The 27,604-nt window shown below is 39.8% G+C and overlaps 1 protein-coding gene across 8 annotated transcripts in view; it reads left to right on the plus strand.

Annotated features, from left to right (window-relative positions):
- Dlgap1 (DLG associated protein 1) overlaps positions 1-27,604 on the plus strand; it is an 869,320-nt gene that overhangs the window by 191,955 nt on the left and 649,761 nt on the right. The gene's annotated exons all lie outside the window — the stretch shown is intronic.

Below are 27,604 nucleotides of genomic sequence, written 5' to 3' on the forward strand. Positions count from 1 at the left end.
GATTAGCTAGGACACCCCTGTGTGTGTCTGTTCCCTGCTGTTGAAAGGTGAAGCTGCAAATAATTGAACAGGTTCTCGAAAGTTGTAGAGACTCTGAGCAGCCAAGAGGGACAGTGTCCAGAATGAAAGATGAGACAGCAAGAGATACAGAATTGAAGATGAACACATTGTAGAATTGATTTTATGGACCACTTGCTGGTTCAGGGGTGGTAACCCAGCAGCTCAGATTTGGACGTGGGACCTGAACACATCTTAGGCAATACTGACAGAGAAACATGGTGTGCAGCCTCTTTCTCTGACCAGATTGGATCTCAGTTGGAACTCAGCATGGGATCAGAACCTCAGTCACACATCTGGTGGCCTGGCAGGAGGGATTCCCCAGTGTGAGGATTGGATAGCAAACTTCTCCTTGGAATGGTTTCAATGTGTGAATCACTTCCCACCTCTGCTATTCTAGCTCACACACACAAGGATTTCCCAGACTCCTAGGACTCCCTATACCTTTCCTAAAATTACAAGACTCTGAAGTTTGAAAGCATAATTCTACCTTGCAGCAATTGAAAACAAAGTACAAAAACGGAGTCTTAGTTATGCTTTTGTTGCTACAGAGATACACCATGATCAAGCAACTTAGAGAAGAAAGGGTTTACTTGGGGAGCGCTTACAGTTTCAGGGCATCCGTCCATGACCATCATACAGGGAGCAGGGCAGCAGGCAGGCATGGTCCTGGAGCAGTAGCTTACATCAGATCCATAAGTTGACAACAAAGAGAACAGAGAATGGTGAGGACTTTTGAGGACTTGAAGCCCACCCCCGCTCACATACTTCCTCTAACAAGGCCACATCTCCTAATCCTCATCAAATAGTTATGCCAACTGGGACCAAGCATTTCAATATAAGGAGCCCGTGAGGGCCACTATCATTCAAGCCACCACAAATAAGAAATGTGGTAGGTTACTGCCACTGCTGTAATGAAGTAGGGCCAATACAGTAGCATAGTACAGTAAATAAGTATTATCTTATGCTTCAGGAGGTCAGAAGTACGCCATGCTGAGCACCATGCTATAGAATATCATAGACTCTACATAACAGCTGATGCCAGTGGCTTGAGACCCCCTTCATTCCTTGGCTTTTGGCCCCTCGTTACTCAAAGCCATTGATTTTGACATTGGCATCTCTCTGCTTCTGCCACCCCCATATCACTTGGACTGACTCCTATTATTACAGTGGTCCAACCTAGATATTCCAGGATAACCTCTCTATTTCAAGGTCATTTTATAGCAATCTTTACTCCATCCACCAATCTAATATTGCTTTGCCAGGAGCCTAGTATATTTACATCCTTGGAGGCATTAGCGTGTAGCTACCTAAAAGAGTCTCTCAGAGGACAGCCATGCTAGGCTCCTGTCGGTAAGCACAGCACAGCATCAGTAATAGTGTCAGGCCTTGGTGCTCCATCATGAGATGGATCCCAAGTTGGGCCAGTCTCTGAACTGCCTTTCCTTCAGTTTTTCTCTAATTTTGTCCCTGCAGTTCATTTAGACAGAAATAATTCTGAGTCAGAAATTTTGAATAGTGGGTTGTAACCCTGTCCCTCCACTTGAGGTCCTTTCTATCTCCTGAAGGTGAACTCTACAAGTTCCCTCTCCCCACTCTTGGGCATTTTGGCTAAGGTCACTCCCTTTGAGTCTCTCACTTCCCAGGTCTTTGGTGCTTTCGAGAGGGTCCCCCACCTTCCACCTCCAGAGGCCTGTCTCCCCCACCTGATCCTGCTCCCCTTTTTCCATACCCCTCCTTTCTCCCACCAAGGTCTAGGGTTTTACCCTAGGTATTCTGTACTTTTTGGCTAATACCCACTTATCAGTGAGTACATACCATGCATGTCTTTTGTGGTTACCCTGCTCAGGATGATATTTTATAGTTTCATCCATTTGCCTGCAAAATTCATGATGTCCTCATTTTTAACAGCTGAATAATATTCCACTGTGTAAATGGATCATCACATGTTCTGGATCCATTCTTCAGTTGAGGGACATTTGGGTGTTTCCAGCTTCTGGCTATTACAAATAAAGCTGCTATGAATATAGTGGAGCACGTGACAGACACACATACTTACGCCCAACCATTGGACTGAAGTTGGGGACCCCTATGGATGAATTAGGGGAAAGATTGAAGAAGCTGAAGGCGACGGCAACCCCATAAGAAGACCAGCAATCTCTAGCAACCAGACCCCTGGGAGCTTCCAGTGACTGAACCACCAACCAAGCAACATACACAAGCTGGTTCAAGGTCCCAGCACATATATAGCAGAGGACTGCACGGTCTGTGAGGCCCCAGGGGGATACCTGGTGGAGGAGCATTGTCTCAGAGGCAAGGGGGAGGAGTAATGGGATGAAGAACTGTGGGAGATGGGGCCAGGATGAAGGGCAACAGCTGGAATGTAAATAAACAAAATAATTTTTAGAGAAAGAATGTAGCCACCTTTAGAAACATTATTCTTTATTTTTCTACTAATAATTTTCTACTTATGCAAGGAATGAACTCAAATGTTTATAATTGTCTTCAGTAAAATACTCCATGTTGCCTTGAGTTAATACTTTAGCTGTATTTGTCTCCCCACTCCCTTCCCTTTCCTTCTTTCTCCCCCTCCCTCTCTCTCTTTACATTTTTTAATTTTATTTTTTGGATATTTTATGTATTTACTTTTCAAATGTTATCCCCTTCTCCCCTCTTCCATGCCCCCTTCCCCCCTCCCCCTGCTTCTATGAGGATGCTCCCACCCACCTACTCCCACCTCAATGGCCTGGCATCCCCCTACACTGGGGAAACAAGCCTTCACAAGACCAAGGGCTTTTCCTCTTATTGATGCTGGACAATGCCATCATCTGCTACATATGTGGCTGGAGTCAAGGGTCCCTCCATGTGTACTCATTGGTTGGTGGTTTAGTCCCCTGGGAGCTCTGGTGGGGTCTGGCTGGTTGATTGTGTTGCTCTTCCTATGGGGTTGCAAACCCCTTCAGCTCCTTAGAGCTTTATTTACTTGGACATAATGGATCAGGTCAGAGGCTCTAGGATAGAGTGTAGAGATGATACCTAGTAACTCTCTTATCTTCCCTTTGGGGAGTTACTGATCAATATCCCTCTCCCCTCCAAAACACCATGTCTCTTACTGCCTTTGAGATCAGCTAGTGACCAGAAGAAAAGAACATAACTTTGTGTACAATATTAAATGCGTGTTGTGGCTGGGAGTGGCAGCAAGTGTAAGCTTACTGGTGGTATACGGCAGTAGAGGATAATTCTACATATTTTCTCATTGTCATGCTACTGCACGTCTTAACTCTGTAAGTTAAATCACGATACTTAAAATTGAATAAGGAGAAGGAATTGAATTTATGGTCTATTTTAAGATTATCACCCCATAACCCTTAGATCTCTCCCTGCAAATTAAAAGTAATTAGTAAGCGATAGGGTTTTGCTTAGTATTGATAACCATGGACTCGTTTGGTAGGACTTCGTATCCTGATAAATTAAAGAAAGCTAGGGCTTGTGTTCCCTTACCATGTTCTACCATCTTTTCTAGTGCTGCCCGGAACCAAATCCACCTATTCTTTAAAAATATTGAGTAGGTAATGGTATAACAATTTTGTAGGTGGAGAAACTGAAACACACCAAAATAAGTTTCTCAGAAACACAGCTATGCATGACTAAAGCTGATCAGAACCAGGAAGACTGGGCAGACGGAGTACAAGCTTGTAACCACTTTGCTATGGTGCCCACACACTGAATGTACAGAAATCTGCCTTGATCAATGGCTTGACATCCTGAAATTTTAGTTATTCATTGTTGAACATTTTCCACTGAGTGAAAAATTGCATAAATAGTCCATGAGTTTTTAATAGTATGAACTGAGAGTAGCATTCACTATGCTGGGAATTGTCCCTATGGTCAACGGATCCATACTAAATATGCCACTTGCCCATTAGTTACTTAGCAGATGCCATGTTTGTCTGATCAACTATTGTTAGCACATAGTTGTAAGGGGTAGTTTTAGTTCTACGACCAACTATTAACACATTGGTTTTTCTTTCACCAATTGATTTATATGTTCACTTTACAGCGTGATCACAGCCCACCTCCCTCCTCTCCTCCAAATCCTACTTTCAAACCACATTCTACCATTTCTCCCTCCCCTTTTTCTTGGAGAAGGGGTGACCCCTCATGGGTACCAAACCACCCAGGCACACATTGAAGCAGGACTAAGCTCATCCTCTGCCACTGAGGTCAGAGAAGACGTCCCAGCTATGGGGAAGAAATCCAAAGGCAGGTAGCAGAGTCAGAGACAGCCCTGCTCCCATTTTTAGAAGACCCACATAAAGACCAAGCTGGACATTGGTTTCATATATGTAGGGGTCCTAGGTTCATCCCTGCATGCTCTTTGGTTGGTAGTTTTAGCTCTGTGAGCCCGCATAGACCCAGGTTAATTGATCTTGTGGGTCTTCTTGTGGTGTCCTTAACCTCACTGGCTTTCTTCCACAATACTCCCTGAGCTCCACCTATGGTTGGCTCTGAATCTCTACCACTGTTTACATCAGCTGCTGGATGAAGCCTCTCTCCCATGGGATGGGTCTGAAGTTGGGCAACTCATTGGTTGGTCACTCATTCAATCTTCTTCATCCCTGGACAAATTTTGGGTGGAAGGTTTGTTTTGTGGGTGGGTTGGTGTCCCCCTACCTCAGCTTGGAATCCAGCCTGGCTATAGGGAATGAACACTTCAGCCTCCTTATCCCCAGCTGCTAGTAGCCTCAGCTAGGAACACCCCTATAGACTCCTGGGAGCCTCCCTATTTCCAGAGATGCCCCCCACTGATTTGCATCCTCTCTCTCAACCTTCTCCCTACACCTGATCTCCATGCCAGTTTCCTTCCCACCCCCTCTCCCACACAGTTCCCTCCATCCATCCACCTTCCATGTCTAATTTATCTCCCCTTCTGAGTGACATTCGAGCATCCTCCCTTGGGCAATCCTTGTCACATAGGCTCTTTGGATCTATGGATTGTAGCATGGTCATTCTGGACTGTGTGGCTGATATCCACTTATGAGTACATACCATTTGTGTCTTTCTGCTTCTGGGTTACCTCCCGAAGGATAATATTTTCTAGTTCCATCTATTTGCCTACAAGTTTCATGGCGTCCTTTTTCTGATAGCTGAATAGTCTTCCATTGTGTACATGTACCACATTTTCTTTATCCATTTTCAGTTGTGAGAAATCTATGCTGTTTTCAGCTTCTGGCTGTTACAAATAAGGCTTCTATGAACATAGTTGAACAAATGTCCTTGTGGTATAGTGCAGCATCCTTTGGGTATATGCCCAGGAGAGATGCAGCTGGGTTTAGAGGTAGCACTAGTTACAATTTTCTGAGAAACCACCGAATTGATTTCTAAAGTGTTTATACATGTTTGCACTCCAAACAGCGATGGAGGAGTTTTCCTCTTGCTCCACATCCTTGCCAGCATGAGCTGTCCGTGAGATTTTTTTTTTAAGTCTTAACTATTCTGACTGGTGTAAAATTTCAGAGTTGTTTTGACTTGCACTTTGCTGGTGACTAAGGATGTTGAACATTGTTTTAAGTGCTTTGGGCCATTTGAGATTCAGTTGTTGAGAATTCTCTGTTTAGCTCTGTACCCCATTTTTAATTGGGTTATTTAGTTTGTCAGTGTTTAATTTCTTGAATTCTATATATATATTTTGGATATTAGTCTTTTGTCAGATGTAGGGTTGGTGAGGATCTTTTCCCATTCTGTAGGCTGCTGTTTGTTTCTATTGAGTGTCCTTTGGCTTACTGAAGCTTTTCAGTTTCATGAGGTCCCATTTTTTTAATTATTGATTAGTGCCTGAGCTATTAGTGATCTGATCAGGAAGTTGTCTCCTATACCAGTGCATTCAAGGCTATTCCCCACTTAGTCTTCTATTAGACTTAGTGTACTTTGTTTTATGTAGAGGTTTTTAAATCTACTTAAACTTGAGTTTACTGCAGAATGATGACTATGAATTTACCTACATGCAGACATCCAGTTAAGCCAGCACCATTTGTGGAAGATGCTTTCTTTTTTATCCATTGTATGGCTTTCACTTCTTTTTCAAAAATTAATTGTTCATAGGTGTGTGCGTTTATTTCTAGGTCTTCAACTGTATTCCATTGATCAATCTGTCCATTTTTATGGTGGTAACATGAAGGTTTTACTACCATTGGTCTGTAGTACAGCTTGAAATCCAGTTCTTTTATTGTATAAGATGGTTTTATCTATCCCAACTCTTATCGTTTTTCCATATGAAATTGAGAATTGCTCTTTCAATGTCTGTAAAGAATTATGTTGAAATTTTGATGGTAATTGCATTGATTCCGTAGATTGAAAATGGTCATTTTCACTATGTTAATCCAGCAGCATGGGATCTTTCCATCTTCTGATATCCTCAATTTCTCTCTTCAAAGACTTGAAGTTCTTGTCATACAGATATTTCACTTGCTCGGTTAGAGTCACACCAAGGTATTTTTATATTATTTGTGCCTATTTTGAAAGATACTGTTTCCCTAATTTCTTTCTCAGCCCATTTATTATTTCTGTAAACAAGGGCTACTGGTTTTTTTTAGTTAATTTTGTATCCAAGTACTTTGCTAAAGTTGTTTATCCAATGTAGGACTTCTCTGGTAGAATTTTTGAGGTCAATTATATATAGTATCATATTATTGACAGCCTTGTCCCTGGCTTTAGTGGAGTTGTCTTAAGCTTCTCTCCATTTAATTTCATCTTGGCTATTGACTTGTTTTGTGTGTGTGTGTGTGTGTGTGTGTGTGTGTGTGTGTGTGTGTGTGTGATGAAATTACACACACACCATGACATGCACACACAAGAGAAGGCCAGCCTAACACTGACTGTTCTTCTTTAACTAAGGGAATTAGATGGAATTAATAGAAGAAAATAGTTCATTTTTGTGGTCTAGTTCTGCCTATGCCCTGATACACTGTTTCAAGAGTTTTGTATCACAACATAGTATTATTTAATGAAGGGAATCACTCTTGCCTTGGGCCCGGCTAAAAGGTATCTGGAAGAATCTCAGCCTTGAGAAAATGCTTAGAAATGTGCTAATATTGGCTCTTAGTCAAGCCAAAATTTTTTCTTTGTGCTTCTGGTATGTCTCCTCTTTACCTGGCTTTCTTCTCCTCCTACCCTCAACCTGAGCTCCACCTCTTTCGTTCTTCTTCTTTTGTTATTATTTTACTAAGCCAACATACAGAGTGATGGGTTTCGTTGTGGCATTTCTTGAGTACTTGCGCTTTGTTATAATGAACATCCCAGCTCTCCTGTCCTCCCCATCCCTACCGTCCTCACTAGATGATTCCTTCCATCTACTCAACTAGTTTCCCCTCCTTCTTCTTTAGATCATGAATCAATCCCCTCACACTCTCTTTCCCTGCCTGAGATTTTGTCCTCTCCTTTCATGGTCCTTTTTCTAGTTTCATCACACATGCACACGTGCACACACAGACACGTGCACACATTCATAGACAGGCATGCACTCATGTATACACAAGTATATATTATAGTCTTAAATCTAGCTTTCACATACAAAAAATTATTTGTCTCTCTGAATCTGGTTCATTGTGTTTAATTTCATCTCTTCCAGTTATATCCATTCTCCTGAAAATTATCACTTCGTTTTTGCTAGGGGCTAAATAAAATCCCACTATTTATTTAGTGTGTGTGCGTGTGTGTGTGCATGTGTGTGTGTCACTTTATGGGGAACCTTTAGGTGGGAACTGAATCCTAGCCACTGTAAATAGTGAAGCAGTAATCATGTATGTGCAGGTATCTATGTAGTGTGTTGATGTAGAATGTTCGTGTGATACTTAGGACATGTGGATGTTCTGGTTTCAGTGTTTCGAAAACTCCCATGCTGATTTTCATAGTGACTGCACCAATCTATACCTCCACCAGCTGTGCCTGAGTCCTCTTTACCCAAATGTTTACCATAAAAGCGGTTTGTTTTCCTGATGATCCTCAATGTGACTGAAGTGAGATGGAATCTCAGAGCAGTTATAAATTGCATTTTCCTGATGCCTTGGGATGTCAAGCACCTTTTCAAGTATTTTATTATCCATTTGTATTTCTTTTTTGAAACTGTTTATTTGCTTTATTGACCCATTTATTGATCAGAAGATTCCTTCTGATGTTGAACTTTTATAGTTCTTTTTATATTCTAGATACAAGTTCCCTCTCAAGGACGTAGATGGCAAAGGGTCCTCCTTTATTTTGTAGGGTATTATATGCCCAGTGATGTCTTCCTTGTGTGCTGCAGAAGCCTTTTAATTTACTGGGGCCTATTTTTCTATACCTGGCATTGTCTCCTGTGCCTTTGAGGCCATTCTCACAATCACCTTACCTGCCCCTGTGTCTGGAATTAGTGGTTTGCCTTTGTTGTTCAAAGCAGCTTTCGGATTTCAGGTCTTATTTTTAAGGTCCTTTATCCATTCTGAGTGGACTTTGTACAAGTTAAAGGCACATGCCAGTTTCTCTTATACTGAAGATGGATTGTCAGTTTTCCCAGCACCATTCATTGAAACTCAGTGGCTATAACTCTGTGTCTTTATTTCCAGCTACATTCTGTTCATCTGCCCATGTATTTTCAAAGCACTCCCATGTTTTTCTCTTCCTGTGGCTCTGGGATATTGTTTGAGATCAGATATTTTCTTGCCACTAGCATGACTCTCTGTTTTTCGGTCATATGGGATGGTCTTGTGCCTCTATATGAGTTTTAATCGTTTTTATAGTTCTGTGAAGTGTCATCGAGGTTTCAATGAGGTCCCCGTGGTATTTGTAGATTGCTTTCAGTGACACAGCCATTTCCCCAGTATTCATTCTTCAAACACATGATCACACTAGGCAACAAGAGTCTTATTATCCTCTCTGCTCTGTCTTGTTGCTCTCCATAGTGATTTTAGCTGTTGTTGTACAGGTACTTAACCTCCGTGGTAAATTTATCCTGAGGTAACTGTCTTAGAAGTAATGTGAGCAGAATTTTTTTCTCAACCTTTCTTCTAGTTAGTTTGTTATCAGTATGTAGAAGAGCTACTTATTTTTATATATTATTTTTCTTTTTTTTTAGGTTTTATAAGAACATTTTATTCATTTACATTAACATTTTAAAGAAGAAAAATTTTGTTCTCTAATCGTTAATTTACAAGGGTTCGATATATTTAATTACTTTAGTTCTGGGTCTGCTTGTTTTTTTGTTTTTTTGGTTTTTTTTCTTTTTTTTTTTTTGCTGAAAGATAAGTGTGAGCAGTATTAGCCTCTCTTAGTTTTTGTTAACACGGTATTAATTTAATAGGCCGGAAGTCAGTTTGCAAGTGTCTGTTCTGTTAGATAGAATAACAAGGTACCATAGAATGCCACAAGCATTTGCTTTCTTTTCTCAGTAGTGTACATTAAAAAACCAACATAAGCACATGTGTGTGCATAGCATTCATAGGACTTGGAATATAGTATTTCAAACAGATTGACGTGTCACTTCCTCTCCTGGTTCTTCATCTGCACTGCCTCTGCTCCCTCCAGTGATGAGCAGACTGACTCCCTGCCCTCCATCCACACCTGCCGAACCTTCCTCCTCCAGTGAACACCAGACCGACTCCCATCACCTGTGAACTCTGCACAATTCCGAGGAGGGTTTCTCTGCAGATCTGCTGCTGCTGCTTTCTCCCTAGGGCCGAAGGCAATTAATTCAACTTAAAAAATCCTCCTCTTCAAATTCCTTCTGGACTGTGATAAGCTAAAATCCTGTTTATGTAAACAAAAGTGCTTAATTAATCAGAGCATGTGATGATGCCAAAAGGACCTGGAAAGAATTCCCCGCTACCATTCCAGACGTCACCATCGACGGTGTGCGACGGAACGTCCCTGAAGGTGCCAGATTCCTCCAAAAGGCAACATCCTGTTAGATAAAAGTGTTCATCAGTAATGTGCATCTTCTGCTGAAAACATTAAGCTGTTTTAAGCACAGAGCCATGTTACTTCAAAATAGGTATAATTTTACTTCTTACATTCTTACTTGTATCCCTTGTATAAATTTCTCTTGTCTTATTGTTATAGCTAAGACTTTAGATACCACATTGAAGGAGAGTAAACATGGTGGGCACCTTTATCTCATGTTAGATTTTGAAGGTCTCAGTTTCCGCCCATTAGGTAAAGGTTGGATTCAGTTCTGTGCTTGTACTATGTTGAATTTTATCCCTTTTATTTCTAGACTCTTCAGTCTCACCATGAAGGGATGCTTAACTGTGTTGAATCTTTTCATGTTTATTGAAGAGAATGAGTGCTTCCGTCCTCCCATTCTACTAGGGTTCCTATTCCATCTATAAACAAATAAAGTTACTGGAACGTTTTTTGTTTGTTTATTCTCATTTCTCATTCTTCCAACATTAGCTGCCTGCGGTTCACTTCCTGTCAGATTCTACTGGTTCTGCACACTCATTCCGTATATAGCTTATTTACATTTTATCTGCCTGGACGTTTAGAAAGATAAATATGCTCATCTGAGGTAAATAACTATTCGTAGGCGCTCATGTGAGAAGAAACCTTGGATCATTAATTTGCCTGTAACGGAAGACAGAAACGGAATATTTAAATCACTTTATTCTATAAAACATGTATGAGAACTTTCCATGGAATAGATTGGCAGAAAGGAAGAGAACAGATAAAAGATTTTCCTGAGTAGATGATTTTAAGCTTAAAGGTTGAAGATTGGGGAAAAACTATCAGATAATAAGTAAAACAGAGTAAGAGATGCTTCCACAGGGGAAATATTAGCAATAAAAAATGTAAAGGGTTTGTACTGCAAATGTATACTATTGAAGCAGAGAACTGGGGGGCTGCACCATCCTTAAGCAATCAAAGCAACTTAAACCTCATGGGTGGCCTTCATGATTTACAAGCAAGTAATTGCTAATATAAGCAATTAATAATCAGTGTTTTGTTAAAGAAAATTAAACAAGACTTACTAATTGAAGGTATAAACCAACATATAATATACGAGTAGGAAGTTTCTATGAGAGACCAAAGTAAAAGGGTCATTAATTATAACCAATCATATATTTTTCTGTTTCATATATTTAAAAGAAGAAAGTCTGATTTTGTGTTTCCTAAGTGGAGTTCTAATTCATGCTTGTGCAAGTAAACTCATTGTGGTTTTTGGTTTGTTTTCAATTTACCTTTTAACACTTAACATAATCATAGCCCCTCGCAATTAAAGAAGATAAAGCCAACTGTTTATTTTAAACAATGCTAGAAACATTATTATATGCAACCAGTCACAAAATAAAAGCTCCTTGATTTCAATTTCCATGATGCTGAGATGAAATATACTACTTCCCTGACTTCCAAGCTAAGGTTTTTATTACTATTTCACACAACTCCTCATAAAAGAATGTCTTTGTCTTTAATGTTGTATGTATACATGAATTAGAAAAGAAGTGGAGAACTTAATCCCTGGAGTAGAGTAATAAAAGATTACTTTACTGCAGTAAACTGAGAGGGAGACAGTCCTGTTAAACAACACCTCATTCTCTATTTCAGTGGTGCACTTGTCCTCTCTCTGAAGGTGCAATAGGCCCTTTGGCAACACTTTGTTGTTGTTGCTGTGTTCTGTTTTGCTTTTGTTTACACAATCTACCAATTCACTAACTTGGCTGCTGAGAATGGACTGTTACCCCGTCTGATGACATACAGGTCAATACAGCCCAGACACTATTGAGGGGCTATTTAAATGCCTAGGATATTGGTTAATTTCTAAAGTTCACATTCCTTCCTCTCTTCAACTACAACCACTAATTAACACAATTAACTTCAGGTCTTTCTTCTATCTGTCATAAACTATGAATAAGAATAACTGATGGAATTAGTGTTTATCAGCCCGTTTCTTCTGTATGTCAACATACCCAGTAGTTTATTATTAAGGCATAAGCGTACTTTGTTGCTTTTCAAAATGACATTTTTAGAGATATTCCTAAGGGGTAAATGGAGCTTGATATGTAAGCTCAAGGACCTTAGTGTGAGCCCTTTGACCCATGCCAATCAATCAATCAATCCATCAATAGAGGAAGATTTATGAAAGTCATTGACCAGCTAGGCAAATTGGTGAGCTCTCATTTTAGTGTATTAGAAATTCGAAAAACACATGATATTGATATTTTGTTATCTACATACATGTCCACATAGATACGCATACACACACACACACACACACACACACACACACACACACACACACACACACGTGCGCGCGTGATATCTTAAAGAAAATATCCAGGGTATATTTCTCCTTGTTTTCTCTACCTTCAGTCCTTATACACACAAAGGTCCTGTTTCTTTTCTCTCATTTTCTCTTCTGCTGTCATGAGTTTCTCCCTCCTGCACCAAATCTGTGTGCTTTACGCCCTCTGAAAGGTGATGTTTATTATATATCTTTCGATCAACTTGATATGCCAAGGACTGTTCAAAGCCACACTCAGGGACGCTAACCTCGTGAGTACAAATAATGTATCTGAATACATAGAGATGCTTAGTGGCTATAAAAGCTTGCACAGGCGGGTCTGCTCGGCCGTGTTTCTAAGATGAGAAGCAGCTGTGTGATCAATGTTTCATTAGAATTTATAACAGTTGGAGAAAACAAGGACAAGGACTGTCTGCCTGGCTCCTTCCTTTCAAAGATCACAAGGCATCAGACACCAGAGCTTTTCATTATGTCCAAAGAGTAGGAGAGAGCACATGCCCAGGAGCATGGGACACCCTCTACACCTTCACACTCCTGTGTTGGTGGTCAGTGCCGTATCAGTTCACACTAACATAATGAACATGTTTCTGTTATGAACTGGGATTTGAGAAATGAAGTTAATTAAATTTGCTAACTTTTCCAAATCACAGTATAACTTGTTTTTCCATGTACACTATTTTAATATTAACTGCATTTCCCTTTCCCCACTTAACCAAGATATTTCTGTTTTTACCATTTGAATATACAAACATACATAATCACACTTTTTGCCCAACATTATATTTTTATACATGCACATGTTTAATAGCAGTACATGATAGTATAATGGGCTGTAGGAGAAGCCAAATATAAAATAGATTGGCAACCCATATGAAAATATATTGCCTTTCAGAAAGGGAATCTTTGGAAAGGGTCATTCACTAAGATGTAGCATTGGCTGTTATATGAAAAGTAAGAGTCTATAATATTGTCTGTCCTTGTAAGTGTAACTTTTATTTGCCTGAATAATTGTCTCTGATGTTTACTGCCTCCATCTGCTAACCTAGGCCTAGTCCTGGCATATTCTAGGCGCTCTACAATCTAATTTAAGCCTAGAATGTTTTCAGCCTCCGAGACTTACTATTGAATAAGCTCACTCTTTCTAGTTCTTACTGAGATCTGTCTGGTTCAACTCAGTTAGTTGTTCTAGCTCAAACTCCTCTTCACATTAACTGATTCAATCTGGATTTTTTTTCTTGGCCTCTGAATCTCTTTGGCTACAAACTTAACTCTTAGCAGTCTTTTGTAATATTCTAGCTTCTCTTCATTCTATTGCTTGTTCTGTTTTTAACTTTGTATAACTATATCTGTCTCCATAAAACTATCCCAGCAAAACTGCCTCTTTCTCCCTCTCTGTGATGCTCTCCTCTCCCTCTCAACTCTACTGCATTGCACTCCACAAACTCTTCTATATTCCCATACTGTATTCTCTTCCTCCTGTACTGTCTTTCCCTTAAGTAGCTTCCCTTTCCTCTCTTCTTTGTGAATTGGACATATCCTCTTCTGTCAACTCATTCTCTTGTTTGTCACTTTGCCACTCAGTTGCACATCACTTTCACACATAGGTACTTCCTTCTACAAAGTAAAGTTACCTTCATTGTTTGTGATTAAAGGTGTGCACTAAGGGCATGTCTGTCTTCCAGACAAAGAGACTGACTGGTGTGGGCTAAAGACTGAACCACACCCTAATTAGAAACATGTCCAAATACCCTGAAACAATAGGCAATTTCTTGAGGCCCACCCCTAACCTCAATCTGGGTGAACATTATCTATTTTCTCAGTTACATGCTTGTCCAAACCAAAGCCTTGGTTTTCCTGACAGAACTTGAGGTGTATTTGTGATGCATGTGTGACTCTGTCATCATCTTTAAACTCTAGCTTAATAAGGAAACACACAATGAAGTAGTCAGAAGAGCCCTCCTTCTGTAAGAATGTCCCATGAATTTCTAGGGGAAGAGAGTTGACTGACAGGCATAAAATACCCTTCAAATCCCTTCAATGAGGGATTTGAATGTTTCAAAAACAATTATTTTTTAACAATTTTAGTATTATAACAGTTACATTATTTTATTTAACCATATACTATGGAAGGTACTATGTACACTAATGCATATAGTCATTCTCAAATTGAAGGGCTAACAACCACTTGACCTCAGAGGTCAACTAAGGGCCCTTGGCCGTCCAAGTCACTGCTCTATTGTACTACATGGATGCATTAGGCATCCACACAGCATTAGGACATTCAGTTAATATTTACTTTCCTTACTATAGTTCATGAAATATTTCTTTAGCAGTTCAGAGTCCCACTTGCTGCAGAGTTCTGTAATGGTTTTGAAAAGTCTGAACATGGTTCCGCCTTATGCAGATTTCTGAAGACATCTTCCTCTTTTGGGAGCCATAAACACTAGAGCTCTCAGTAATGTGTAACTTCTGTTTTCTTCTCTAGGTGAGTTTCATGCCACCATCACTGTGAGTGATGAGAGTGCTTTGTGATAGGCTGGGACTCAACACTCGATTCCTCCTCCTCCCTAGCTGTCTTTACCTACTTGATAACACTTTCGTGTATCCTCTACTACTGAGTAACCCAGCATCACAGATGACAAAAGTCAACTGTCTTTATAGCACATTTACTTTTTAAAGAGATATGTCACTCGCATGTATTATATAACTATATGACATAGATGATGTGTCTCTGTATTTGTAAGAGGGAGATAGACAGAAAAGAGGTGGGGGAGAAATACACACAGAAAGACAGAGAGAGAAAGAAAGACAGAAAAAGAGATAATGAATGAATGCAGGAAAGAAGGAAGGAAGGAAGGAAGGAATATTGTTTCAGGAATTCCTAGATGTCTAAGTCCAGGATGCTTACATCTTTTACACACAGTACTCAGTGTTTGCATATACCCCATGCATAACCTACATATACCTTAAATCATCTACAGATTATGTCTAGCACCCAAATGCTATGTAGACCATTTAATCTATATCGTTTAAGGAATTATGACATGAGAAAGCATCTGTACATATTGAGTCCAGACATAACCAATATAACCATCTTCTTGCTACCTACATAGCACTATCAACAGAAGATGATTCGTGGATTTTTCCTTTCTCAGTTTTCATGTGTGTGATGTGTGTATGCATAGTTACATGTGGGTCACTGTGTGTAAGAGAGGAAATGCACATGGTTTCACATACATGTGGAAGCCCAAGGTCTTTGCTAGAGGTCATCTTCGGATCCTTTTCTATATTACCCACAGAAGCAAGGCATCTCCCTTAGACTCCGAGCTCAGAGATGTGTCCACATGTGCTAGGCAGTGTGACCTGGAGACCCATGTTTGTGTCTTATGAGGATGGACTTATAAGTAGCCACCATTACACACATTCACATACACACATACACACATGCACATACACACATATATACACATACACACTCATTCATAATACACACACACACACACACACACACACACACACACACCACCACCACCACCACCACCACCACCACCACCACTCTCCCCTGAGGATTTCCATGTGTTCTCGGCATCTGAACTTCTACCCTCATGCTTTCATAGTGAGCACGTCAGTCACTGAGCCATCTCCCCAGCCTTTTACTGGTATTTCTGATCTAAAGCTGGTTCAGTCTACAGAGGTAGAACTCAGAGTAGAGAAAGTGTCTGTGTGTATGCAACCCGAAGCATGCACAGACACAGTTTTGCCCTCTAAATTGTCAGAGTGGAGTAAAATATAATGTGTGGATATATTTCCTCCTAAAGAAAGCTGAGTATGTCCCAGTAAATCTTAGAAAGCTAAAGAAATAAAACAAATCCAGGTGAAGCAGGATTACTATGGAAGAATGACGTTCATTACTAATATAGCTTTTGATTGGTTGCTGCCACAGGGCTGGCCAAGAGAAACATACATCAGATGATTTGTGCATGGTAATGCAGAAAGTCAGCAATTCAACTTGGATTAGCATCTCCACGTGTGTTTATGGCCATGAGATGTCAGAACTCTTTGGGCTTCCCTTAGTCTCTTCCTTTCACATAATCAAACCCTCGCTGAAGAAACTACACCATAATTGAAATTGCATTGTCACTTGTATCCTGCTGTTTTCTTGTATCTTTCACACATGCACACAAGCAAGCAAGCAACCACAGCATATGCACATGTATGGTCTCTTTACACCTTATTGGTTTCTATTGCTACTTCGTATTGTGCACTCACATCTGGTAATTTGGAGCTTGCAAGCAAAGAGGAGAGACAAAATATAGCCTTTGTCATTCTGGGTCTGTGTGACTAATATAATCTTTTCTAGATCTATCCACTTACCTAGAAATTTCACGACCTTTCCTTAGAGTGAGTTGGAACTTTCCACTTTAGGGAGCCTCTAGTATGTTGCATCTAATGTGATTGTATTTGTATTATTATTTTTTGTTTGCAAAATAAAAATTGAAGTTTATGGTTAGTGTGTTTGGAGAAATATTATTTTATACCACTTCACTGTAGGTTTAAGTAATAATTTATTAGATATGGTTTTAATTTTGAAGATACAAAATTGGGCTTAATGAGAAATAGCCTCAGCTGAAGGAGATACCAAACAATGGCAGAAAAACATTTGTCCCATCTGTGAGTCATGAACAATGGGGGTTAGCTGGCATGGTTTTACAGAAACATGCACATGTGTGCATGGGAGGGGGTTAAAAGAAAAGTTTGGAAAGGCACACTTTTCCCTGCAACATGACAGGAAGGCATTGTTCTGTTGAGTAAAAGCATGCATTATGAGCTCAGAAATCGGAGGCTAGAGACTAATGGAAGCAAGTGCCCTATTCATTTGTCTCCTGCCTTGTTTCCCATTTCTCCCCCCAGATTGCTGCAGTCAATCATGAAGGGCAATCTAAAGTACAGAGAAACCCAACCATGTGCTCCGCTCCAAAACGTGTTGAGTGTAAATGCTGCCTCTAGGTTTGGATCTGGAATGCTTGAAACGATGACCACATTGTGCTCCATGAGACCCAGGCATCTCTTCCTTCCTTTGATGTGATTGCTGTACTCGCTGGCCCACTGTGCTCATTTTTAGGCTCCTCTGCATTTCTTCTTAGACAGTTTTCCTGAATTGCACTCCAGAGAGAACAGATTAGCACCATTGTGCACTGTGGCATTTCCTGGTTGCTGTGGCTGTGTTTTCCCCACAAGGAAACTACTTCAAGTCACACTTTACCTATCTTTTCTCCTTTGGAGTGTCGAGTAATTGATGGCACTGTAAAGTATTCTTTGACTCAGTGTGTTTTTGTTTCAAACTTCAGTTTTCATAGATGGTCATAGACCATTGGGCAAAACATTCTATAGAACTATTCTATTCTACTTTGCATTGTCTTCAAGATAATATAAAATACTGTGCTTAAAAGCATCATTTTAGATTTGTGGGTAGTACTCCCAAATGCAGGACAAGATTCTCTGTAAGAAGTAAGAATGATATCTTGGATAAATCTTGATTGAGTGTGATAAAATATCAATACTAGATTTGAACCACAGAGCAACTGCTGAGTGTCTCAGAATTAATATCTTGGGCTGTCAATTCTCTGTCAATTCACTGGGTATAAATGCCTCCATATTTGGGGCAATTTGGACCAATTATTCTAATTCTAATCAGTCTCAGTCCTAGAGTATCAGTTTCCATGCATTTATTGATAACTCAGTCCAGAACCCAAGTGCATCTTTAACTCAATATAAGGTATCTGTGCTGGGCATGTGGAGCAAACAGCCATGTCTAGAATCAAGATTCCCAACTTACATCATGAGAAGAAAACCTCTCAGGAAGCGCTTGTCACAAGTAAGCTGTGTTCTCTTTCTTATTCTCTACCACAGCCTTGCCTCACATGACACAAGATGGGAAAACTGTGCCGATGTTCAAAGTCATGATGTGCCACAGAGTATCTAGAGCTAATAGGAGCAAATGAAACCAGGGTCATACGTAGGATAATAGCGTCAGCTCTGGGTTTTTACATTCTCTAAAGCACAAACACTTCAGACAGTTTGACAGAGAAAGGCCTCCCCTGGGCATGGTAGACAGTCAACAACATCCAAGAGCCAAAATAGTTGAAGCAACATACAGAGCACAGATGCACATGGTAGAAATTGAAATTTGATTGAATCCCAAAATAATTTAGTCTTCTCTTTAACAAAATCATCCAGGGGTTGAGTGGTTATTTGTATCTGGGGACAAAATTAATGATTCCCTTGGGAATTGGGATGTGTCCTTCAATGGGAGCTCTGGGAGCAGGGTCTGTCATACTTGCAATGTTAGAATGTTTTTCAGTTTCATTTTCTCACTGGATCTAGTCTTCGGCATATCATATACCTACTGCTTACTCCTGCCTGGTATAGCACCTGACACAATGTAAATGCTATGCAAATAGTTATTAAACTATTGTTTAGGAAATAAACAATATTCCCCCAAAATAGTATAGCATAAAAAATTGTGCAGTTGACCATAGATAGAACCATCATCACTGTATCCACACAGTATATGTTAAGAACAAAATGCTTCTGATAGGTGCATTTGATCTAAGGCCAGTTCAGTACACAGATGATCATGCTCTGAAAGGCCAGTGGAAATGGAGTTGTTGAAGGTGATTGGCCACACACTCCTACTGCATGATGCCTTTGTGTATCTCTCGGGCTTTTTCCTCCTTCTTGGCTATTCTGAGAAATGAGCACTCCTTTGATATTTGTTCAGCAGCAGAGCAAGTGGTGTGCGTACTTCATCCACTTTGTACTGCATCTGTGGCCTGCGTTTATTCTTCTCCAGGAATTTCAAATACTAGCCAGCAGCATTAGGCCATGGTACTTTGAATCAAAATATCAGTCCCTGTGTCTGTTGAAAGCATTCCGCTTCCAATATTCTTGAAAAATAAGAAAAAAATGTGGCTTTGTTAAGGGGGGAAGTGACTTGTGCTTAATGGCAAGGCCGTTGCCATCTGTGGATTCAGCTCTGATGTTCGGCTCTGGGATGATAAATCGCGCTGACATCTTGGGAAATGTTCCCTTGTCTTGCCGTCAGTAAGTGTTTTATCATCAATGGCTGCATTTGAATTCTGCAAAGCCCATTATTTTGGGAATGTAAGGGAAAGTTAGATGTTTTGTTAGTTTTGAATATTCTGCCTTCCTTCATGGACTATTTGTTTAAAGGGAAATCACGAATCTTTTTAACACCAATGGCTGCAAGAGAGACGAGTAGCCTTTTGTGTAAAACAGAGACCAGAGGTGAATGCTGTTTGCAGGCTCAGCCACCATCTTTGTTTCTTTCTCAGCTTTCTCGAGAGTAAGTATACACGGCAGCCATCATCAGCCTCAACCTCACACACTCAGCTCACCACATGAGGACTGACAGGTTTTATTTAATGACACTCTGACCCTATCAGTCACTCTAATGCCAGGCTTGCTCATATAGAAGTCTACTGAACACTCACAGTCTAAGAGGCATGAAAGTGAGGCAGAATATAATGGAGAGAACTTTGAAGCTCCACAGGGACCTTCCTCCCCTTGGGAGGTTTGCAGGGCTCTCAAAGCAGTAGAAATGATGCTTCCCTGGTCACAAGGGAGCTTCCTCAGTCCCTGAAGACTATTCATTGCTTGACTGACACAGGGAGTCCTGTTTAAGTATATAATCTTTTGGTTCTAGGCTCTCCTAAGAGCCCACAGGAAATCGAGCACCTGGAACAGAAAGCTTTGGGACAGAGCCTGGAACAGTGCACAGAGTGATGCCTCCACTAACCATCCAAAATTAACTGTGGAGGCTTAGAGGGGCCTCAGAAATAATGGATGCTCTGAGCATAAATTCATAGTAAGTTATGTGTAAGTCACGCAGCTCATGATGGCTTGGACTTGTTCTGTAGCTAAAGATCATTCTGATCTCCTAATTCTCCTGCCTACACCACACCCGGCAAGTGCTCAGATTTTAGCCCTGCTTTGAGCTGAAGGCACCAGACTGATCTATCAGGTGAGACCCGCAGTTCTTAGAGACTTGACAAGGTCTCAGCAAATTCTGGGACATTCCATGGAGTCTGTATTAAATCAGTTGTGTCTGACATTGGTAGCTAGAGATGGATTCCTGGGCAGAGAGGTTGGGGTGTCTGTGGCCAAGCTCTACTTCATTGCAAACTCTCTCTCCTCCAGGCATAATGTTCCACCCTGAAAGTCAAGTTCTTAGACTAAGTGAACATGACAGATGTTATATAAACCACATCTAGAGAACCTTCATAATACAAAAGCAAGTAATTTAAAAGACAAATATATGAAGATTTTAAAAGAGAAAGATATTGTCTCTGTCTCTCAGTCTGTCTCTCTGTGTGTCTGTGTCTCCCCCTGCTCCTGTGTGTGTGTGTGTGTGTGTGTGTGTGTGTGTGTGTGTGTGTGTGTGTGTCCCTATCTGTCTGTGTGTCTATCTTGTGTTTTCCTGGAAGCTGTGAGTATTTTCAGTCCTTTTCACTTTTGTGTTTCTATACAGTGTTACATGTTTTAACATTTTTAACTGTCAACTGAGCCCTTTTAAATTTTACATTGATAAATTCTTCACCTAATTTTATAGTCTTTCTTGACTAGAAGTGGAGAGGAATCTGCTTGTCTTTACATGTGTATTGTGTATGTGTGTGTATGTATGTGTGTGTCTGTGTGTGTCTGTGTGTATGCATGTGTCTGTGTGTATATGTGTGTCTGTGTGTATGCATGTGTGTATTTGTGTGTTTGTGTGAATGCATGTGTCTGTGTGTGTATGTCTGTGTGTATTTGTGTATTGTGTTTGTGGGTATGCATGTGTCTGTCTGTGCATAGGTGTGTATGTGTAAGTATGTTTGTGTGTATTTGTGTATGTGGGCATGTGCATATGTATGTATGTACATGTATGTCTGTGAGTATTTGTGTATGTGTGTATGTGTGCATATGTATGTATATGTGTTTGCATGTGTGTGTATGCGTGTATTGTGTGTGTATATGTGTGTATGGGTGTGTATGCATGTGTGTGTGTTTGTGTGTATATGTGTATTTGCATATGTGTGTGTATTTGTGTATATGTTTCTATGGGTGTATATATGAATGTGTGTTTGTATGTATATGTGTGTGTTGGTGTGTGTGTATGTTTGAACCCATATTTTGTATTCATATATTGCTCATAGTTGCTGACTGAGGATATATGGGTGCAATCTTTCCAAACCACAGGGTTTAATTATTTTCTTCTTCATGGGAATCTGCTTTTAAGTAATTTATGCAGTGTAATTTCATTTTGAAGCCTTGTTTTATAGGCCAGCTTTACCTGTCAGAATCTGTTGGATGTAAAGGACATATTTTCACTACTTCCCACTGGGAAATTACATAGAATTGATATCAAAACAGGCTTTCTCCTAATTTAAAGTCATTTTTCAGTAAAAACAACCCTGCTTAAGAACAAGAGTAACACGCATGAGAAGGTGACAAGAACAAATGTCCCAAAGGCGGAAGAAAACAGTCCTCAGACATTAATGAAATGTGATACAGAAACTGTGGAACAATTATTCACAGCTGCCACACCCACTGTGCTGGAATCAGGACCTTCTCAGGTGCACAGAAGGAGTGGCAGCCCATGAGAGTGTCTTATGTTCTGTTAATGGCTCGGAGGATAGCTGGAGTACACAGATTAGATACTGTTAGGTGTGATTGGGTAATGGAATAAGAAGACAGGGAGGGAAGTGTTCCTTACTGTGTCCTAAAATGGAGAGGCTGAACCTGAGAAACAGATCTGCTGTCCGTTATTATTGAAGTCCTACTGGACCAACATGATAGAGTTAACGCCAACTGCTTGGCTAGGAACGCCTTATTTGCATAGACGTTATTCACCTCCTTTTTCTTTGCCAGAACATTTAATTGAGTCAAGCCATTAATTTAATGGACTCTTTATTATCTCTAAATATCTAGGTAGACATTCAGTCTTTGCACATCCAAGACTTTTTCTCTATTAGACAAGACAGAATTACACTAATTATTCACTCATTCATCAACTCTACATTGGGCTCCTACTGTGTGCCAGGCAGTGTCCTCTGCTATGGAAATAAGTGTTGAATGAAACTGACTAAAACTTGACTTCATCCATTCAATATTCTATGAAGGATACATAGTGAGGAGTTATATTATTACATGTACATCTGTACACCATATACTTGTAAGAGGAATAGGAAAAATTAATGCCGGAGAAGGTGAATGGAGTAGGTTGGGATTTCCAATAACTGGAGAGGGTTCCTGCCCCTCTCCAAGGAGAGCAACCTTATATAGCTGGTCTTAGATGCTCAACAGTCTCTAGATATGGACGTGTCACAGGCTGAGGTGGCACATACAGAGTGGACAATGTGCTGGGGCAGGAGGACTCATGGGTGTGCGTAAAAACCAAAGGGGTCCCTCACCTGTAGAGACACACTCTGATGTGTACACACTCTGGCTTGATCATACGCACTGTGATAGTAATTAGGAGAGCCATTGAGACATGTATGAACAAAGTGGCATAGTCTGGTTGACTATAAAGGAATTGCTTCATTGTATTGAGGGTGACTAAAAAAGAAGAGAAAGTCAATGGACATTTGTAAAATTGAAAATCTTTTTTTTTAAATTAAAATAAAAAAATTAGTATAAATACATGCCAAAGTTTCATTGCAAACATATAAGTTGTGTGTGTGTGTGTGTATAAAATTCCTCTACCATCAGATATGTGAAAGTATACAATATATTTCATTATATTGACTATATATTCAATAATATATACTCAGATGTATTTGTTTAAAAACATGTTATATATGGCATGTATATATAGCTTAAACTCTGAAGGTATACAATTCAAATAATTAATGAAACATAGTATACTAAAGCACCTTAACTTATTAATTGTCACGGTCTACAATATTGGGAAAAATTAAATGTTTATGTATGAAAGTTGAAATGTTAACTTTATAATCCCAATATCATAAGTTGCTTTTAGAAAGAAAATATTTAATGTATTTGAGTGACAAAAAAATGTAACAATATGATAATAGTAATTTTGATTTAACTATTTTTTGTTTAAATAAATAGAGATATTTATCTGAATTCAGTCCAATTTAATCAAAATCAAGTAGATGTTCAGGTGGAAATGACAAGCCAGGAGCCGAATAGATAGTACTGAGGTCAGTTTCCCTCTCCTTCATTCATGTTAAAGGTATCTAAATGACTGGACTCTCCTCTCAAAATATTCAACAAATTAAGCAATCTCTATAAAGCAATGATGCAACCAGCAATTATGTAAAGGAAAGAGCCATTTGCAAACCAGTTTGGCTGGGAAATAATTGAGAAGAAAGTTTTGCTTTAGGATAGAGTAAGTCCTTATTGAGTGAAATACAATGCACACCAGATGTAAATACACTAAAGAAATGTGGTCCCAGCTGCTGCCATCTGCCCACCACCACCCCCATCTCACTGTGAAGCTGGCGATTTCCTTTGGGTTTCAGGGACACTGGTGTCTACTTACCTTATCCGTGCAGAGTTAAACCCAAGAAAGGCTTTGCAAGAGGCAGAGCCACTTTGTAGCTTCATCGGAGTTTAGTAAAAGCAAATATGCTCTTGTCTTTGCCGCACTTGCTTTATGCTGTCATATGCTAACAGGATCCCATTTCCTGTTCCAAGTAATTTCCCTGAAGCTTAAAATCCCCCAGAGCAAGAAGATATATGGCGGGAAAGAGGTGGGCATTCTGAGGAGTCCCTAGAAGCACTTTGCATCTGAGCTTGAACACAGTGGCCTCTCCTGGCTGCTCTGTCCCTGAGGAGGCTTGAACCTCTCCCTGATGTGGGGGCTGGTGGCTTATCTGTTGAGCTTTCAGTACCTAGAAATTAGAGCATAAGGTGATGTGAAAGACAGATACAGTACCATTTCATCCAGCAGAATATTCCAAAGCTCTCGGTATTTAAGAAGCATGGCACACTTTTAAAACCAACAAACGCACAAAAAAAGATTTTCAGTGAAGAAAACCAAAACTGTAGAATGAAAAACTGGCAATAGAAATTAACTACCAGTTGTCCTATAACAGGATGAAATGGTTTGAAATAGTAGAATTATTTACTTTAAATCGAGAACACATGTCCTGGAATTACCTACACGAATACCAATGCATTTACCATGTGGTCTGACATCACGTCAAACCATATACACAATTACAGATATTCTTGGTTCAAGAAATAATAAATAGAATTCATTTGGCTTGCTCAAAATAGCAATTGCCATGATTTTCTCCAACAGAGATTGAAAAATTATTTAGAAGATGTTTTAGTATCTATGCCAAGAGTTCTGTAAACCCGATTTTCTGCTTCTTTTACGTTGTTCTTAATAGCCAATGTATCACATATGTCCTTGAGAGACCTCAATACATGGTTGGATAGACAGACAGACAACCAAACAGACCCAATTTTCTAGTACTTTTATGTTGTTCTTACTAACCAATATATGACATATGTTCTTGAGACGCCTCAAGACATGGTTGGATGGACAGACAACCAAGCAGACACACAGACACAGACATAGACACAGGCACAGGCATGCACACGCACACACGCGCACGTGCGCGCGCGCACACACACACACACACACACACATTACCTTTCAGCAATAACAAATATATCCCTTAGTTATCAACTAAGAGTCTAATAATGATGCTAAGTAGGTGTACATTTCCAGGGCAAGGACTTGACGCTTGGGGATCTGAACCTCAGGATAAGGTTTCCCCATCCTATGACGATGACTTATAATGGAGGAGTGCACAGAAGGATATGATGAACCAGAGCCCTGCCTTCAGGTCTTTGTACAAACTGCAGCATGTTGGTGTGACCACTGTAATAAGGGTATCTTTGCATTCCGTTGATATAAATGCTCCAAGCCTTGCTGAAATGGGAGCAAAACCAAATCTTACTTAAAAGGAAGCGTAGTACTTCCTGGCAACACAGGGCTGCTTAAGCAAGTTCTGATTCCCCGCTGTAAGGTCAGGGAATTGCTCGGGGACTCTGGGTGATCCGCATGCTGCTGTGTCCTGGCACTGGCTGCTCATTTTATAATGTAGGCTGATTGTTCACGAGGGAAATGAGCATTGCTCATGCTAAGGCTGTGGAGATGCTGAAATATTTGTCTTATTGCATTAAAAGCAGAACAGTAAAGCCGCAGAAACAAGATTTATTTTGTTTTGTTTTGTTTTGTTCTGGGTTTTTTTTTTTAACCTGTAAAATTCCTTACTTCAGTAAAGAAAGATACTGAAGAATATTGTTACAAGCTTCTGACATACGTATTTCTTGGACTTTATGCCATTGTTTTAATACACTGTGAAGTACATATTCACAGTTTGGCTATCTACAAAGTATTAGAACACCAAGGATAACTAGTGTGGAAATATTGAGACATTATAGATTTAGTAATTGTAGTGTTCTCTTCAGGAGTTCAGTGTTGCCTTCTGAGTATGTCCCTCATCACCTATACAAGTTTACACACCTTTTGATACTGAGTGCTTGCAGCAGTAGATCAATACGGTACCTTACAGCAGCCATGGTGGTTTCCAGGCTGAACAACATGAAACTGCTGATACTGGATCACTCTAACCTGTAAAACAATTGTATATGATTTAACCATACTATATTTATACCAAGAATAAGAAGAAATTACTTGCTGAGTTTTGCAAACTATAGCAAAAGCATTACCAGGCACCTGCTGCACTATGAGAACTGTTGTCTTAAAATGCAGTGTACCCTCATGGTGTTCTTGCCAAGACCAGTTTATCTTACACTGGATGACAACAGGTTTCATTTAGTTGCATGTGGTTTGGATTTTATTGTACACTATTGGCTGGGAAGGAAGAGCAATTTCATCCTACATATTTTTACTGTGCAATACTTACGGTGACATGAACATAACTGTTGTATGTCTGGCATCAAAAAGACTGGCCAACACTGTCTGTGTTGCTGTCCTTGCCAATCTGGCACTAGTGTAGTGACTTGTTATTTTTATTTTGTCACACTTAAGCAACACTTATTCCAAAATATATACTGAAAAATTTGCTATAGCGACCATGTACACTCATGAAAAGTAAATGTGTAAATTGTACAAATAAACACACTGACACTTACCAGCGAAGCATTTTAAGATGGTTAAAACTCAGCTTCAAATGGTGCAGAAATGAGATTGCAAGCTTGAACGAAATAGTCACAACTGGTGAAGTCAGATGATGGCCATGGATGTGTGGATGTTTATTTTATTGCTACGAACTTTCTAAAGATATGTCATTTGAAATTACAAATGTAAGGATAAAATATTCCAAAGAATAGAGCTTCAGTTCTTGCTGACCACTTAAATATCAGTTACCTTTTAGCCATAATGTATAGCCATCCGTCAAGGAAAAAATGGATACTTAATTTTATTTATTTATTGATGTGATTGTGGATTTGAGATTAAAATCTTCACCATATTATGCACCTTAAAGTGACCTTTAATTTGCTCTTTCGGTGACAAGATCACTGGTGAGCAGTACCTTCACCAATGGTGTGAATTATCTTCCTGCGGTGCCCACAGTTGAGCCTCGATTTTGGAAGAGTCTAGCAATCACTAATAGAATGGCATGGCCCTTCTAGTAACCAATAACAGTTGTTTGTTAAATACCTCTGCATGCCTCAAAAGATTAGCATGATGCTGCCGTTTCGGGGCATGGATAGATGCCTACACAGGACTATGAGCATTCATTTTACAGACAGGAAAGTTAAAACATGAAGGCTTTAAGTTGTGTGCCTCAGAGCCATGCCAAATCATGAGCTCTGCTTTAGGGCATGGTGCAGTTGTGTCTGCTGAACGTTATCTGTGTCTACCTTTCCCTTATCACACGAATGCTTTCAGACACGGTTGAGTATCTCTTAGGACATATTTGAAACTTCTAGCCCTTGTTCCAGAACAAATGTCTGCTGGCCTTCCCCCCTTTCCTTCTTGCCTAGTATCCTAATGTTTCCGAATATAACGTTTGAATGAGAATAAAGTGAAGATCAGTTTTGCCTTTTCTCAAAGGAAACTCAAAAGAACATGACCATTCTTTGCAGGAGAAAATTGTTTTCTAATTTTGAATTTATAACATCAAATCTACCCTGACACCATGAAATAGCTAGGTGTTTGTAAATTTCCTTCATTCTAGATCTATCTGGATATATATTTCGTAGTTCTTA

Source organism: Rattus norvegicus, chromosome 9 (genome assembly GCF_036323735.1).
Source record: "Rattus norvegicus strain BN/NHsdMcwi chromosome 9, GRCr8, whole genome shotgun sequence".
NCBI classification, from domain to species: Eukaryota; Metazoa; Chordata; class Mammalia; order Rodentia; family Muridae; genus Rattus; species Rattus norvegicus.